Source organism: Pseudophryne corroboree, chromosome 2, assembly GCF_028390025.1.
Source record: "Pseudophryne corroboree isolate aPseCor3 chromosome 2, aPseCor3.hap2, whole genome shotgun sequence".
In the NCBI taxonomy this organism is placed as follows: Eukaryota; Metazoa; Chordata; class Amphibia; order Anura; family Myobatrachidae; genus Pseudophryne; species Pseudophryne corroboree.
Genome location: NC_086445.1, coordinates 360,326,334 through 360,343,916, shown reverse-complemented (window position 1 = coordinate 360,343,916; position 17,583 = coordinate 360,326,334). Strand labels below are relative to the sequence as shown.

General features: G+C 47.0%; 1 long non-coding RNA gene across 1 annotated transcript in view; it reads right to left on the bottom strand.

The window, feature by feature from the left end:
• LOC135020148 (uncharacterized) overlaps nucleotides 1-17,232 on the bottom strand; it is a 226,417-nt gene extending 209,185 nt beyond the window's left edge. The window contains exons 1-2 of the long non-coding RNA XR_010217630.1: nucleotides 17,095-17,232; nucleotides 14,795-14,949 (exon numbers count right to left, since the gene is read on the bottom strand). This is a non-coding gene — a long non-coding RNA (uncharacterized LOC135020148). The remainder of the gene's footprint in view (nucleotides 1-14,794; nucleotides 14,950-17,094) is intronic.
• Nucleotides 17,233-17,583: the final 351 nt, after the last annotated feature.

Below are 17,583 nucleotides of genomic sequence, written 5' to 3'. Positions count from 1 at the left end.
TATAAGTCCAGTGGTACTGTCGTATAATTCCAGTGATACTGCCGTATAATTCCTCTGATACTGCCGTATATGTCCAGTAGTATATGCCATATAAATCCAGTGGTACTGGCGTATAAATCCAGTACAGTGGTGCTGCCGTATTTGTCCAGTGATACTGCCGTATATGTCCATCGGTATGTCCAGTGGTACTGCCGTATAAATCCAGTGGTACTGGCGTATAAATCCAGTCCAGTGGTACTGCCATATAAGTCCAGTGGTACTGCCGTATAAGTCCAGTGATACTGCCATATACAGTCATTCCACTGATACTGCCGTATATGTCTAGTGGTACTGCCGTATATATATGTCCAGTGGTACTGGCGTATAAATCCAGTACAGTGGTGCTGCCATATTTGTCCAGTGATACTGCCGTATATGTCCAGTGGTACTGCCGTATATGTCCAGTGGTACTGCCGTATATGTCCAGTGGTACTGCTGTATAAGTCCAGTGGTACTGCCATATAAGTCCAGTGGTACTGCCATATAAGTCCATTGCTACTGCCATACAAATCCAGTCCATTGCTACTGCCGTATAATTCCAGTGGTACTGCCGTAAAAGTCCAGTGATACTCCCGTATAAATCCAGTCCAGTGGTACTGCCGTATAATTCCAGTGATACTGCCGTATAATTCCAGGGGTACTGGCATATAAGTACAGTGATACTGCCGTATGAATCCAGTCCACTGATCCTGCCGTAAAAATCCAGTCCAGTGGTACTGCCATATAATTCCAGTGATACTGCCGTATAAAGTCCAGAGGTACTGTCGTATAATTCCAGTGATACTGCCGTATAATTCCTCTGATACTGCCATATATGTCCAGTGGTATATGCCGTATAAATCCAGTGGTACTGGCGTATAAATCCAGTCCAGTGGTACTGCCATATAAGTCCAGTGGTACTGCCGTATAAGTCCAGTGATACTGCCATATACAGTCATTCCACTGATACTGCCGTATATGTCTAGTGGTACTGCCGTATATATATGTCCAGTGGTACTGGCGTATAAATCCAGTACAGTGGTGCTGCCATATTTGTCCAGTGATACTGCCGTATATGTCCAGTGGTACTGCCGTATATGTCCAGTGGTACTGCCGTATATGTCCAGTGGTACTGCTGTATAAGTCCAGTGGTACTGCCATATAAGTCCAGTGGTACTGCCATATAAGTCCATTGCTACTGCCATACAAATCCAGTCCATTGCTACTGCCGTATAATTCCAGTGGTACTGCCGTAAAAGTCCAGTGATACTCCCGTATAAATCCAGTCCAGTGGTACTGCCGTATAATTCCAGTGATACTGCCGTATAATTCCAGGGGTACTGGCATATAAGTACAGTGATACTGCCGTATGAATCCAGTCCACTGATCCTGCCGTAAAAATCCAGTCCAGTGGTACTGCCATATAATTCCAGTGATACTGCCGTATAATTCCAGTGGTACTGCCGTATAAAGTCCAGAGGTACTGTCGTATAATTCCAGTGATACTGCCGTATAATTCCTCTGATACTGCCATATATGTCCAGTGGTATATGCCGTATAAATCCAGTGGTACTGGCGTATAAATCCAGTACATTGGTGCTGCCGTATTTGTCCAGTGATACTGCCGTATATGTCCATTGGTATGTCCAGTGGTACTGCCGTATAAATCCAGTGGTACTGGCGTATAAATCCAGTCCAGTGGTACTGCCGTATAAGTCCAGTGGTACTGCCATATAAGTCCAGTGATACTGCCATATACAGTCATTCCACTGATACTGCCGTATGTATATGTCCAGTGGTACTGGAGTATAAATCCAGTACAGTGGTGCTGCCATATTTGTCCAGTGATACTGCCATATATGTCCATCAGTACTGCTGTATAAGTCCAGTGGTACTGCCGTATATGTCCAGTGGTACTGGCGTATAAATCCAGTACAGTGGTACTGCCATATTTGTCCAGTGATACTGCCATATATGTCCATCAGTACTGCTGTATAAATCCAGTGGTACTGCCGTATATGTCCAGTGGTACTGCCGTATATGTCCAGTGGTACTGCCGTATAATTCCAGTGGTACTGCCGTATAAGTCCAGTGATACTCCCATATAAATCCAGTCCAGTGGTACTGCCATATAATTCCAGTGATACTGCCGTATAATTCCAGTAGTACTGGCATATAAATCCAGTGATACTGCCGTATGAATCCAGTCCAGTGATACTGCCGTATGAATCCAGTCCAGTGGTACTGCCATATAAGTCCAGTGGTACTTCCGTATAAGTCCAGTGGCACTGCCATATAATTCCAGTGATACTGCTGTATAATTCCAGTGATACTGGCGTATAAGTCCAGTGGCACTGCCATATAATTCCAGTGATACTGTTGTATAATTCCAGTGATACTGCTATATATGTCCAGTGGTACTGCTGAATAAATCCAGTGGTACTGGCATATAAATCCAGTCCAGTGGCGCTGCCGTATAAATTCAGTGGTGCTGTCCTGTGCTGTATATTATTTACTCCAAATAAAGGGTTATTAATATTTAATCCAAATATTTTTCAGAGGGTTTGCCCTTTGTGGTGTAGGGGTACGCTCTCCTGTACAGCAAATTGGGGGTCATTCCGAGTTGTTTGCTCGTTGACGATTTTCGCTATGCTGCGATTTGTTGCAAAATGCGCATGCGCAAGGCACGCAGGGCGCATGCGCTTAGTTATTTAACTAAAAACTTAGTAGATTTGCTGTGGATTCTGCAGCGATTTTCAGTCGCACTGCTGATCGGTGAGTGATTGACAGGAAAGGGGCGTTTCTGGGTGGTAACTGAGCGTTTTCCGGGAGTGTGCTAAAAAACGCAGGCGTGTCAGGGAAAAACGCGGGAGTGTCTGGAGAAATGGGGGAGTGGCTGGCCGAACGCAGGGCGTGTTTGTGACATCAAACCAGGAACTAAACGGACTGAGCTGATCGCAATCTGTGAGTAGGTCTGCATCTACTCAGAAACTGCAAAGAATTATTTATTAGCAGTTCTGCTAATCTTTCATTTGCTATTCTGCTAAGCTAAGATACACTCCCAGAGGGCGGCGGCCTAGCGTGCGCAATGCTGCTAAAAGCAGCTAGCGAGCGAACAACTCAGAATGAGGGCCATTGGCCCATATTCTGAGTTGTTTGCTCGCTAGCTGCTTTTAGCACCATTGCACGCGCTAGGCCGCCACCCTCTGGGAGTGTATCTTAGCTTAGCAGAATATCGAACAAAAGATTGTCACGTCTAGCAGAGTTTGGGGATCCGGCAGATGAGATTTGCCCGAGGATGTAGCAGGCTGTGAATGAACCAGATGAGGGGGCTGGATATAGTTCCTTCGCATGGGACACGGAGCAATGAAGAACGTAGGCGGGGTTTGAGAGTCAATGGAAAGTATTTATTATGTACAGGGCTTGAGGTAGAGAACCGAGGCTGGAGCACGATGGTTAAAGAAGTGGCTGGAGGCGAAGAACTGTGGACTGTGATTTGAAAGACGAGACTGTAGATGATGAACTATGGAACAGTGGATGGTGGTTAAAGACGTGGCTGGAGACAAGGACTGTGGTTTGGAAAACGAGGCTGAAGATAATAATCTGCAGGCTGTGGTCGGTGGTACAAAGGCGTGGCTGGTGAAGGAGATCTGTGGAGTGTGGCTTGAAAGACAAGGCAGAAGACCAGGGGCCGACTGTGCCCAAAGAGTCTTACTGGATCGGGTTTTCCAGGAGCGCTTCCACAGGCAGTAGCAGGCTAGAAACTGCAGGGCTGCAGCAGCAACAGAGAACAGATCAAGCAGGATCAGGAGGAACCAGAATACAGCAGGAATCCTGGGAGCACAGGCTAAAGCACCTACAACAGGGTTGTAACTTGAAGCACTGGCGTCCCTGTCCTAAACCAGCCCCTTTTTATAGGGAAAGCTTCCCCTGGATTGGCTGGAAGAAATAGGAAACAGGAACTATGCTTAAAACTTGGTCTCCAACATGGCGGCGCCCAGTAATGCAGACCTTTTTGCAAAGCCACATTGCTCACTGCCCCTGGTCTTCAAGCAACGGCTCAGCAAGAGCGACCCGCTGTAGCGGCATCCTGCCGCCGCGAGCGGACCCCCTCACTGCCGCTACTGCTGCCCACGGATCCGGCGCAGCAGCCCACCTCCGCCGCTGCCCGCACATCGACAAGGAAGCCAAGCCCACGGCCCCAGCATACCGGTAAGACTCCGGACGCTGACAGTACCCCCCCATTTGCGGGTGGACTCCGGACACCTATGTGATTTAGTTGGAAACTTGGCATGAAATGTCCGAAGAAGTCTTGGAGCATGGACATCCTCTGCATCTACCCAAGATCTCTCCTCTGGCCCATACCCCTTCCAATCAACAAGGTACTGGATGCGACCATAACGTCTGCGAGAATCGAGGATCTTGTGAATCTCAAATTCGTCTCCATGTGCTGATTGGATCTTGGGTGATTTAGGCAGAGTGGCTCTGAACCGATTAAGTACCAATGGTTTTAAGAGAGAAATATGAAATGCATTAGGAATTCTTAACTGCGGAGGTAATTTCACTTTGTAAGCCACAGGATTCAACACTTTTTCGATTGGGTAAGGCCCAATAAATCTGGGAGCAAACTTTTTTGTAGGAACCTTTAATCTTAGGTTACGTGTGGAAACCCAAACCCGATCTCCTACCTTAAGGCTTGGTACAGCTTTTCGTTTCAGATCTGCATGGGTCTTATATCTCTTGGATGTCTTGAGCAAAGTCTTGTGAACTTGTTTCCAGGCTTCAGTAAATTGTCGAAGTGTTGACTCTGCGGCAGGAACCTTGAGCGTAGGCAGAAGTTGGAAGTCAGGAACTCTTGGATGGTAACCATAATTAATGAAGAATGGAGAAGATTTTGTGGCAGAGTGATAAAGATTGTTATGGGCAAATTCTGCGGATGGGAGGAAGTCCAGCCAGTCGTCCTGTGAGGAGGACATGATTAAACGCAGAAAAGTCTCCAGATCTCCAGATCCTGGTTCACTCTCTCTGTTTGACCATCCGTTTGGGGATGATATCCTGAGGAGAAGTTTAATTTCACGCCAAGAGCAGAACATAGGGATCTCCAAAACTTGGCCACAAATTGAGGACCTCTATCAGACATGATTTACTGTGGTAGACCATGGAGTCGAAAGATCTCTGCTATAAACAATTGCCAACTGGGATGCAGATGGAAGATTAGCCAGAGGAACAAAGTGTGCCATTTTAGAGAATCGGTCAACTATGACCCATACGGTGTTCCGCCCACCAGACGTAGGTAAATCTGTAATAAAGTCCATAGAAATATGCATCCATGGTCTTAGTGGTACCGGCAAAGGATGGAGTAACCCGGCTGGTGGACCTTTGGGACTTTTATGCTGGGCACATTTTGGACAGGCAGCTACGAATTCCTGAACGTCAGTCCTGAGATGAGGCCACCAGTAGGAGCGCTGAATGAATTTAAGTGTCTTATGACTGCCCGCATGGCCCATGAAGGAGGAGGAGTGAGCCCATGTAAGAAGGTTTTTGCGAAGATTTGGTGCAACGAAGATCTTCCCTGGAGGAGGAAGTGGAGAGGTATTAGTTGCAGAAAAAGAGGTGGATTCCAGGATAAATTGCATTTTTGAATGGTCAGAGGGTTCTTCTGAACTTAGGGAGCGAGATAATGCATCTGCCTTTTTGTTGAGGGAACCTGGTCGGTAACTGAGTTTAAAATTAAAACGGGTAAAGAAGAGTGCCCATCTTGCTTGGCGTGGGTTCAGACATCGGGCTGACTGTAGATACAGGAGGTTCTTGTGATCCGTGGTCACCGAAATTGGATGCTGAGCTCCCTCCAACAAATACCTCCACTCCTCAAAGGCCAACTTAATTGCCAGTAATTCCTGTTCCCCAATAGCGTAATTCTGTTCAGCGGGGGAGAATCTTCGCGAGAAGAACGCACAAGGATGGACCTTCTTGTCCTCGAAAAGCTGGGATAATACTGCTCCTACTCCTACAGTAGAGGCATCAACCTCCACCAAGAATGGACGGCTGAGATCGGGTTGTCGAAGAACTGAAGCAGTCGTGAAGGCCTCCTTTAAAGATGAAAAAGCTTCCAAAGCCTCCGGAGACCACTTGGCAGGATCGGCTACCTTCCTAGTTAATGCGGTTATAGGAGCTATGACAGAAGAATAATTTTGAATGACTCTTCGGTAGAAGTTAGCAAACCCCAGGAAACATTGAATTCCTTTAAGGGTAGCTGGAAGTGCCCAATCCTGAATCGCCTGGACTTTAGCGGGGTCCATCTGTAACCTCTGCCCTGAAAGAATGTAACAGAGGAATGGAATCGTGGATACTTCAAAAGTGCACTTCTCTAACTTACAGAATAACTGATTCCTTCGTAAATGAGTTAACACTTCTTTGACTTGTTCCTGATGGGTCTTCAGATCCCTAGAAAAAATGAGGATGTCATCCAGATACACTACCAAGCAGTCATAGAGGAGATCTCTGAAGATTTTGCTAATGAACTCTTGAAAGATGGCTGGGGCATTACATAGGCCAAAAGGCATTACCAGGTATTCGTAATGGCCGTCGCGGGTATTAAATGCCGTCTTCCATTCGTCCCCTGGACGAATACGTATAAGATTGTAGGCCCCCCGTAAGTCCAACTTAGTAAATACAGTAGCTCCTTTAACACGGTCGAACAGTTCTGGAATCAGAGGTAACGGATATCTGTTTTTAACTGTTATGTCATTGAGACCTCTATAGTCAATACAGGGCCGCAACCCCCCATCCTTCTTTTTGACGAAGAAAAACCCCGCTCCGGCCGGAGATGTAGAAGACCTGATGAACCCTTTCTCCAAGTTCTCCCGGATATACTCCGACATGGCCTGTGTCTCGGTAAGTGAGAGAGGGTAAATTCGACCTCGGGGAGGAGTCTTACCAGGTACTAGCTCATTGGGACAATCCCAAGTACGATGCGGAGGCAAGGTGTCCACCCCATGCTTACTGAAAACATCTTGAAAAGCTTGGTACTCCACAGGAAGGCTGGAAGGGCCGGAAGAACAGAGAGGTCTAACTGAAGGTAAACAGTTCTGAAAGCAGTCTTGTCCCCAATAGAGAACATCCATAGTTTGCCAATCTATATGGGGATTGTGTCTGATTAACAATGGAAACCCTAGGATTAGTTCATGAGAGGCTTTAGGAATTACAAGGAAAGAGATTTCTTCTGAATGGAGAACTCCGACCTTCATCTTGAGAGGAATAGTACGAAAGGATATAATACCCTCAGGGATATAACTTCCATCCACTGCGGTAACAGAAATGGTACGATCCAAAGGAACCGTTTGTATTCCAGATCGTTTGACCAGAGCTGACGTAATGAAGCTTTCGGCTGCTCCGGAGTCGAGTAGTGCAGGGATGAGAAGAGAGGAAGAAAGGAGCTCCAATTGGGTCAACAGGACAGACCCTTTCTTGGTATGTAATTCTGAGAATTCTCCTAGCTTGACCTCTCCAGCACAAACTAGTTGCGGGCGTTTCCCGGACGTAGATTGCAAGTTTTAACAAAGTGATCAGATGCACCACAATACAGGCAGAGGTTCCCTTGTCGCCGTCTCTGACGTTCTTCATTGGAGAGGTGGGAGCGATTAATCTGCATGGGTTCTTCCGCAGTTGGTGATGATGGTGTTGGTGGAAGAACAACTCTAGGCTTAGGGCGATCTGACCGCAACCTCTCCATACAGCGTTCTCTGTACCTCAGGTCTAACTTATTGCATAAAGAAATTAGTTTGTCCAACTTATCAGGTACGTCCTGAGTTGCGAGGTCATCTTTGATCTTTTTGGAGAGACCGCTCCAGAAAGCTGCAATGAGAGCCTCCTCGTTCCAGTTCAGTTCTGAGGAAAGGGTGCGAAACTGGATCACGTATTGACTGACCGTACGCATGCCCTGACGCAGGCGCAGGATCTCCAATGAGGTGGCAGAAGTCCTGCCCAGTTCATTGAAGATTCTTTGAAAGGTGGCCACGAATTCTGGATAGTTAGATAAGATGGGATCCATCCTCTCCCACAAAGGTGAAGCCCATTCCAAAGCTTGCCAGGTAAGTAAAGTAATTATATAGGCTACTTTGGTTCGTGCTGATGGGAAGTTGGCCAACTGTAGTTCAAACTGGATTTCGCACTGGTTAAGAAACCCGCGGCATTGTTTTGGATTCCCATCGAATTTACTGGGAGGTGGCAAATGCAACCGTGGAAGTGGTACTGGTACAGGAGGAAGCGGGACCGGAGGTGCTAATGTGGGAGCAGCTGTAGATACTTGAGGGGCCGTCATGGCAACACAGAGAGAATTGAGACGTTCGGACATACTCTGCATGAACTGCACGATTTGAGATTGTGTGGCCTCCTGCTTACTTAAGCGAGACCAGATATCTGCAGTTGAATCCCCTCCCGAGGCCTGATCACCCGTCGAATCCATTTGGCCAGTGCTTACTGTCACGTCTAGCAGAGTTTGGGGATCCGGCAGATGAGATTTGCCCGAGGAGGTAGCAGGCTGTGAATGAACCAGATGAGGGGGCTGGATATAGTTCCTTCGCATGGGACACGGAGCAATGAAGAACGTAGGCGGGGTTTGAGAGTCAATGGAAAGTATTTATTATGTACAGGGCTTGAGGTAGAGAACCGAGGCTGGAGCACGATGGTTAAAGACGTGGCTGGAACTGTGGACTGTGATTTGAAAGACGAGACTGTAGATGATGAACTGTGGAACTGTGGATGGTGGTTGAAGACGTGGCTGGAGACAAGGACTGTGGTTTGGAAAACGAGGCTGAAGATAATAATCTGCAGGCTGTGGTCGGTGGTACAAAGGCGTGGCTGGTGAAGGAGATCTGTGGAGTGTGGCTTGAAAGACGAGGCAGAAGACCAGGGGCCGACTGTGCCCAAAGAGTCTTACTGGATCGGGTTTTCCAGGAGCGCTTCCACAGGCAGTAGCAGGCTAGAAACTGCAGGGCTGCAGCAGCAACAGAGAACCGACCAAGCAGGATCAGGAGGAACCAGAATACAGCAGGAATCCTGGGAGCACAGGCTAAAGCACCTACAACAGGGTTGTAACTTGAAGCACTGGCGTCCCTGTCCTAGACCAGCCCCCTTTTATAGGGAGAGCTTCCCCTGGATTGGCTGTAAGAAACAGGAAACAGGAACTATGCTTAAAACTTGGTCTCCAACATGGTGGCGCCCAGTAATGCAGACCTTTTTGCAAAGCCACATTGCTCACTGCCCCTGGTCTTCAAGTAACTGCTCAGCAAGAGCGACCCGCAGTAGCGGCGTCCCGCCGCCATGATCGGACCCCCTCACCGCCGCTACTGCTGCCCACGGATCCGGTGCAGCAGCCCACCTCCGCCGATGCCCGCACATCGCCAAGGAAGCTAGGCTCGCGGCCCCAGCGTACTGGTAAGACTCCGGACGCTGACAAAGATTAGCAGATCTGCTAATAAATAATTCTTTGCAGTTTCTGAGTAGCTCCAGACCTACTCACAGATTGCGATCAGCTCAGTCCGTTTAGTTCCTGGTTTGATGTCACAAACATGCCCTGCGTTCGGCCAGCCACTCCCCCATTTCTCCAGACACTCCCGTGTTTTTCCCTGACACGCCTGCGTTTTTTAGCACACTCCCGGAAATCGCTCAGATTGATTTCCTGTCAATCACTCACCGATCAGCAGTGCGACTGAAAATCGCCACAGAATCCACAGCAAATCTACTAAGTTTTTAGTTAAATAACTTGCACATGCGCATTTTGCAACAATTCGCAGCATAGCGAAGTTTGGCAACGAGCGAACAACTCGGAATGACCCCCATTGTTATATAACTCCAGAAAAATAATGAGAACAAAAATTTGGAGGATAAATTAGGGAAAGATCAAAAACCACTTCCTCCTAGTGCTGAAGCTGCTGCCACTAGTCACAACAAAGACAGTGAAATGCCATCAACATCGTCTGCCAAGGCCTATGCCATATGTGATAGTAGAGGGCATGTAAAATCCAAAAAGCCAAAGTTCAGTAAAAAGTTAAATGGTCTGAGGAGAAACGTAAACTTGCTAATATGCTATTTACGATACGGAGTGGCAAGGAATGGCTAAGGCCCTGGCCTATGTTCATGACTAGTGGTTCAGCTTCACGTGATGATGGAAGCCTTCATCCTCCCGCTAGAAAAATGATAAAAGTTAAGCTGGCAAAAGCACAGCAAAGAACTGTACGTTCTAAGATGGTATCACAAATCCCCAAGGAGAGTCCAAGTGTGTTGGTGGTTGCGATGCCTGACCTTCCCAACACTGGACGGGAAGAGGTGGCTCCTTCCACCATTTGCATGCCCTCTGCAAGTGCTGGAAGTAGCTCCCACAGTACAGTTTCTGATATTCAAATTTAAGATGTCACTGTTGAAGTACACCAGGATGAGGATATGGGTGTTGCTGGCACTGAGTAGGAAGTTGATGATGAGGATTCTGATGGTGATGTGGTTTGTTTAAATAAGGCACCGGGGAAGACACCTGTTATCCGTGGGAGAATAAGCCCATTGTGATACCTGGGCAAAATACCAATAAAGCCACCTCTTCGGTGTGGAATTATTTCTCCACAAATCCGGACAACAGGTGTCAAGCCTTGTGTTGCCTCTGTCAATCTGTAATAAGTTGGGGTAAGGACATTAACCATCTAGGAACATCCTACCTTATACGACACCTGCTGCACATTCATCAGATGTCAGTGTCAAGCTGTAAAACTTTGGGTAAGAGAGTAAGCAGTCCACTGACACCTAAATTCCTTCTTCCTCTTGTACCGAAGCTCCTGCAAGCCACCCCACCAACTCCCTCAACGTCAACTTCCTCCTCAGTCAGAAACGTCAGTAGTCCTGCAGGTCATGTCACTGGCAAGATTGAGGAGTCCTCTCCTAACCGGGATTCCTCCGGAGGATCCTTGAGTGGTACGCCTACTGCTGCTGTTGCAGTTGCTGTTGTTGCTGCTGGGAGTCGATCGTCATCCCAGAGGGGAAGTCGGAAGACCACTTGCACTACTTCAAGTTAGCAATTGACTGTCCAACAGTCCTTTGTGAGGAAGATGAAATATGACAGCAGTCATCCTGTTGCAAAGCGGATAACTGAGGCCTTGACAGCTATGTTGGTGTTAGACGTGCGTCCAGTATCCGCCATAAGTTCAGTGGGAATTAATGGAGGCAGTGTCCCCCCGGTATCAAATCTCATCTAGGTTCCACTTCAGTAGGCAGGCGATACCGAGAATGTACAGAGACGTCAGAAAAGGTGTCCTCAGTGTCCTAAAAAATGCAGTTGTACTACCAATTACATAGCGCTGCTGCGGCTCCAGTCCCCCTTCCTCCTCCTCCAGCACCGCTGACCGGCGCTACTCTCTCCTCTCCAGCGCGGCGCACGGCACACAGCACAGGCGGCATGTAATGAGTCAATTTGACTCATTACATGTCGCTGGCCGTTGCGCCCTCAGGGCAACTGCGCTGTGTGCCAGGCACACCTGGCACAAACGTAGTTACGGCCCTGGTCTCCATACATACATACAGCCATACACTGCCTCCATACATAAAGCCATACACTGCCTACATACATACATATAAACAGCCATACACTGAATCCATCCATCCATCCATATATACACTTTATACACAACTCCAACCCACCTCCGCCCCCATCCAGGGCAGACTTTGGTCACTACCACCTCCCCGGAGTGTGACTCCAGGTAGCCACTACTCTGGGTGCCTCACCATCGCAACAAAGGGGTGGCTGCATCTTACCGCTGGATTACTGCTCCCCACTGCTGTCACCATCTCCCGCCTCATGGCGCCGACTGGCTTAGCACTGCTGCTGCTGACGCTGCCCGGGAGACACTGCTCCCATTGCTGCCTCTGTCTCCATAAGTGTGGTTGACGCGGCAGCTGGCGGGCGGCTACTGCTGGTGAGGGGCGGGCGGCCGCTGGCTCTAATTAATTACCGGCATTTAAGCTCAATCCTCCCCGCCCCTCCAGAACCCGCAGAAATATATTTAAAACAAAAAAAGACGTGCTGGTGGGTTGCGGGAGGACAGTGGCGGGTGCTCATCCCTCATATTAATGTTGAGCTGCTGACTTAACACCGCCCTCCAGCGGCCGGCGCTCTAGGCAGCTGCCTACTGGTATCGCCGGCCCTGGGTGTGAGCTGGTATGAATCTCACCATTAGTATAAAAGTAAATCCTTTCCTCGAAATGTCCGTGTCCCTGGGCTTAGTTCCTATAACTGAGGTCTGGAGGAGGGGCATAGAGGGAAAAGCCAGTTCACACCCTTGAAAAGTCTTAAAGTGCCCATGGCTCCTGTGGAACCGTCTATACCCCATGGTACTGAAGTGGACCCCGGCATCCTCTACGGACTAGGAGAAAAGGATTTACCGGTAGGTATTAAAATCCTATTTTCTCCCCTCCTGCCTACCATCTTCTACTGTATGGAGAGGGACTTCCTGAGCACAGAAGCCGGCAACTGAGGGTACTGCAGATTGCACAAGCTATGTAAGTAGAGGAACAGTTGGGGAAGGGAGCCTTAACACATACTTTCTCTATCTGTCTTTACACTTACACACTCACTCTCTTTACACACACACACACACACACACACACACACACACACACACACACACACACACACACACACACACTCTCTCTCTCCCCCCTCTACCTGTCATAACGCGTATTGTGTGTAAGGAGCTGTACTGTGCCGTAGCGTTTTTGAGGGGTAACACTGTATGGTGTAAGGTGACTAACAGACGTTACTGCATAGCCATAACTAGGTGTGTGCCAGCGGTGCGCTATCCACAGTGCACCGCTGGCTCACTGCTGTAATGTGTAAAAAAGGGGGACTCTCCTGCCTAATGTGTAAAAAGGGGGACTCTGCTGTAATGTGTAGAAAATAAGGACTCCTGCTGTAATGTGTAAAAAAGGGGGACTCTATCCTGCTGTAATGTGTAAAAAAGGGGGACTCTGCCTGCCTGTGTTAAAAAAGGGGGACTCTGCCTGCCATAATGTGTATAAAAAGGGTCTCTGCCTGCCGTAATGTGTAAAAAGAGGGCTCTGCCTGCCGTAATGTGTAAAAAGGGGGACTCTGCTGCCATAATGTGTAAAAAAAGAAGACTCTGCCTACCGTAATGTGTAAAAAGGGGGACTCTGCTGCCATAATGTGTAAAAAAAGGAGACTCTGTCTGCCGTACTGTGTAAAAGGAGATTCTGCATCTACCTGATGTAATGTTGTAAGTGGCACTACTGTGCGGAGTAATTTGAATAATAGAGACTTCTGTACAGCGTAATAAGAATTGGTATTATTTTGTGGTCACGCCCTATCACCATGAAGCCACACCCCTACATTTTGCTGCGCGCCTACGGCGCACATTGATCATGTTTTCTATATAGAGAGGGGGCGGGGGCACCAATGCTGTTTCTTGCACACAGCGCTAAAATGTTTAGTTACGGCACTGGTATGGGGACACATCTGTACCTCCATATACCCTCACATGCTAACGGCTAAGCGAGTGTACAGTACCTCATATACCCACATATGCTAACTGCTCAGCCAGTGTACAGTACCTCCATATACCCTCTTATGCTATCTGCTCAGCCTGTGTACCACATACACCCTGACATGCCAACCACACAGCCAGTACACCTTCATATACCATCATATCCAGCATATCTCCACATACATTGACATGACATCTGACTGCCAATATACCATCATATGCCCCCACGCAGCCAGTATACCTGAACATACACTGACATGCCATCGCACTGCCAGTATGGGGTGTAAATTAACAGATCGACAATGTCAATAGGTTGACACCACATGGTCGACTTGCATTAGAAGAACAGTGACAAAAGGTCAACAGTGTTTAAGGTCAACAGATACTGTTCAAAAGGTCAACAAAGGTTGACATGTCAATAGTTGACAAACAAATGGTCTACACATTTTTATTATTATTTTAGCCCAAATCTAAACCTTCCCCTAGTGCCTAACCCTAACAGTTCCCCAATGCCTGACCCTAACCGTTCCCCAGAGCCTAACCCTAACTCTCCCCCTAGTGCCTAGCACTAACCAATCCCTCTGATGGCTAACCCTCTGCCTAGTGCATAACCCTAACTGCCCCTCAGTGCCTAACCCTAACTGTCCCCCAGTGCCTTACACAAACCATACCCTCTGACAGCCTAACCCTCTGCCTAGTGCCTAACCCTAATCCTTAACCTAACTCTACCCTTAACACTAAATATGTTGAAAAAACATGAATCCACATTTTTGTGTTGTCCTTTTCCATGTTGACCTTTTGTACAGGTCAACCTTAAGCATTGTTACCCATACATCTGCCAACCTTTTGTCACTGGCGACCTTTTGTAACTGTCTACCTAGATATTGTCGATCTTTCATCCGGATACTACCAGTATGCCTCCATATACCATAATATGCCACCGCACAACTAGCATGGGATGTAGGTCAAAAAGGTCTTGGTTTTAATGAAGAGACAATATGCCCCATAATGTAAATGTGCATAGCCAGCTTTACAACTATTTTAAGCCTATTTACACTAACTTTGGCAATAACCATATATTCTGATGACTCCATCTATGGGTGGGGTGGAGACCAGTGGTACAAACAGTGTACAGAGACATCTACAGCCCTTAGCCAAATCTCCATTCTCTTTCCATGCAATCGTATGGAAGCCATCTGCTTCACAAGTATCCCTTGCAGTTGCTCTGAACATACCTGAACGTTAAAGATGTGTTCAAAACAACTTTCCTCTGTGCTTATGTCAACATTTTTTGTTAGTAATCGGTCGCCATTTTCCTTGAACTGTCCTCTAGACGTCACTCGCGATGACAGCAGATCAGCATCTAGTGTTGCATTGTAAGTGATGGCCACTAAAAAGAAAAAGAAAACCATGATGTCATGAACCTGACTAAATTCTTATATGTTGAAGTAACCAGTCTTACCTCAATCTCCTGTCCTGTGGGCTAGGATTTCCTGCAGCATCCTAGAGTTCACTCAGCTTTGTTCCTGAATTCCTTATTTCATACTCTGACTCCAGAATCTGCTGCACATTCCCAGGCTGGTTGCAGAGGGGCACAGATTACAGATTGCAGCAGTGTTCTCAGACCAGTTGTTAATTATATGTGTGCCTGAAGTTTATTCAAGCTCCTGTGTGCAGTCTATGATATTCTCTGACATTGCTGTATTCCATGATTTCCAGCTTCACCAACCTAAGTCTCAGTCCGGCAAGACAGTTAGCCTGCAGCCAATCACAGCCTGGCAGGGGGTTTAAAGGAAGTCCAGCTGCTATAATCTGGGCCTGTGCAACTAGTCACATAGTGTGACAAGTGAACCTGTTTTGCTTCCTCCGTGTGGCACTATCAGGATCAGCATATCCTCAGCCGGTAACCACTCTGGTCCTGCATATCCTCAGCCGGCAGCCAGTCTGGTCTAGCAGCATCTCTTCAGCCCATAGCCAGTCCGGTCCAGCTGTATTCCCCTGCCGGTAGCCAGTACGGTCCAGCAGCATTTCTTCAGCCGGTAGCCGGTCCGGTCCGGTCCAGCTGTATTCCTCAACCAGTAACCAGTCTGGTGCAGCTTTCTTCAGTCGGTAACCAGTCAGGTACATTACCACTGCGTGGTTCATTTCATTGAACCCATAGCAAACACAGTTCTCACTGCTACCCAAATCCCATGCAAAAGAGCTATATTCAGCCTTCTCGACTCCAGCTCCAAGCCTCAGATCCTGGACGTTGGTCATCACCTGACCCAGGTAACCATGTACACCAATCCGTGACACATGGTTGACAAATACTGGAGATTTACATTTCCATTGTATGTGATGTAGAAGAACAAAATACAAAACTGATGAAGCTGCAATTTGTCCTGGTGGATATTAAAGCTGGACGTACACCTTAACATTATCTGTCCGATCTGGTTAGAATGAAAATCTGATAATGTATGGGGGCAAATGACAATCGACCATTTGCTCACAAATTCCACTTAATGGACAAAAACGGTTGATCATACAAATTGATTGCATCAATCATATTAAACCAATTTGTCTGTTTTACAGCGTTTGGAAGCAAATGGTCAATTGTCATTGGGTCCTGTACATTACCAGATTATCCTTCCAACCAGATAATATGAATGGCCAGTGTAAGAGTATTTGCACATGTCTGCTTTATGGGGCTGATTCAGATCTGTAAACAAACCTGATGGTATATGTACAAATCTGATGTTTGGGGAACTGAGCCTGCGTAGAGCCAATTCTGTGCAGAAAGGGGTCCTGCATGATCGCTTGCAGTCCACTTTATCTCTCTTCAAGGCTTAGTACATAGGGGGTCATTCAGACCTGATCGCTCGCTAGCGTTTTTTGCAGCGCTGTGATCAGGTCAGAACTGCGCATGCATATCCACTGCAATGCGCAGGTGCATCGCATGGGTACAAAGCGGATCGTTGCTGTGCGATGCACAGCTGATCACAAGGAGATTGATAGGAAGAAGGCGTTTATGGGTTGCAAATGAGGAGTGTCTGGCAAAATGCAGGCATGTCCAAGCGTTTGCAGGGCGGGTGTCTGACATCAATTCTGGCCCCGGACAGACTGAAGTGATTGCAGCGGCTGAGTAAGTCCTGGGCAACTCAGAAACCGCACAAAGTTTTTTTTGTACCGCTTGGCTGCACATGTGATCGCACACTTGCACAGCTAAAATACACTCCCCGGTGGGCGGCGACTATGCGAACGCAGGACTGCAAAAACCAGCTTGCGAGCGATCAAGTCTGAATGACCCCCATAGTCTCCAAAGTCTCCTCATCTGCAGAATAAACTGCATGAAAGTGCTGACCTCCGCAGGCTTTATAACTCAAAATCTTGTTAAATTTATAAATGCAATTAGATTTTGAAATTAAATATTTTAGATTTCAAATATGATAGAATCAAGATTACATTCTGTTTTACTAATACAAAAAAAATATTAAATAATAATAATAATAATAATAATAATAATAATAATAATAAATAAAGTGCAGTTATTCACCTAATTGTTTGCTGGAGCTGGCAGGTCTGAAGTGAGCACTGAAGCAGATTTTTACACTTATCTCACTATTCTTATTTGTGAGAATTATTTTATCCGGACTAAACGAAGCCTTCACCGACACATCCACAATACTCTGCGACCTAAATGGGAAACAAATAGTTATTACCGTAAATGAAACAATGATACATAAATAATGCATTTGCACAATAACATGAGAGCATAGAACACTTGACCTGGATACCTGAACATTAAATTATTAGTTTTTTGGTAGGCACGAGGGGTATGCAATAAGTTCCCCGATGTGCAGTGTATAGGTAGAGTTGACAAAATCGGACTTTCTGGTTGTGAACTGTAATCTCTGACTAAAGTTGAAATGTCAGGGCACAGACCTGTATATAAGCAGCACTGCACACCGAAGAAGTCAACACGTTCACTTCCTTCACAAACTAATTTTGGAGCTCAACAGAGGCTACTGGAGAGCCATGATCT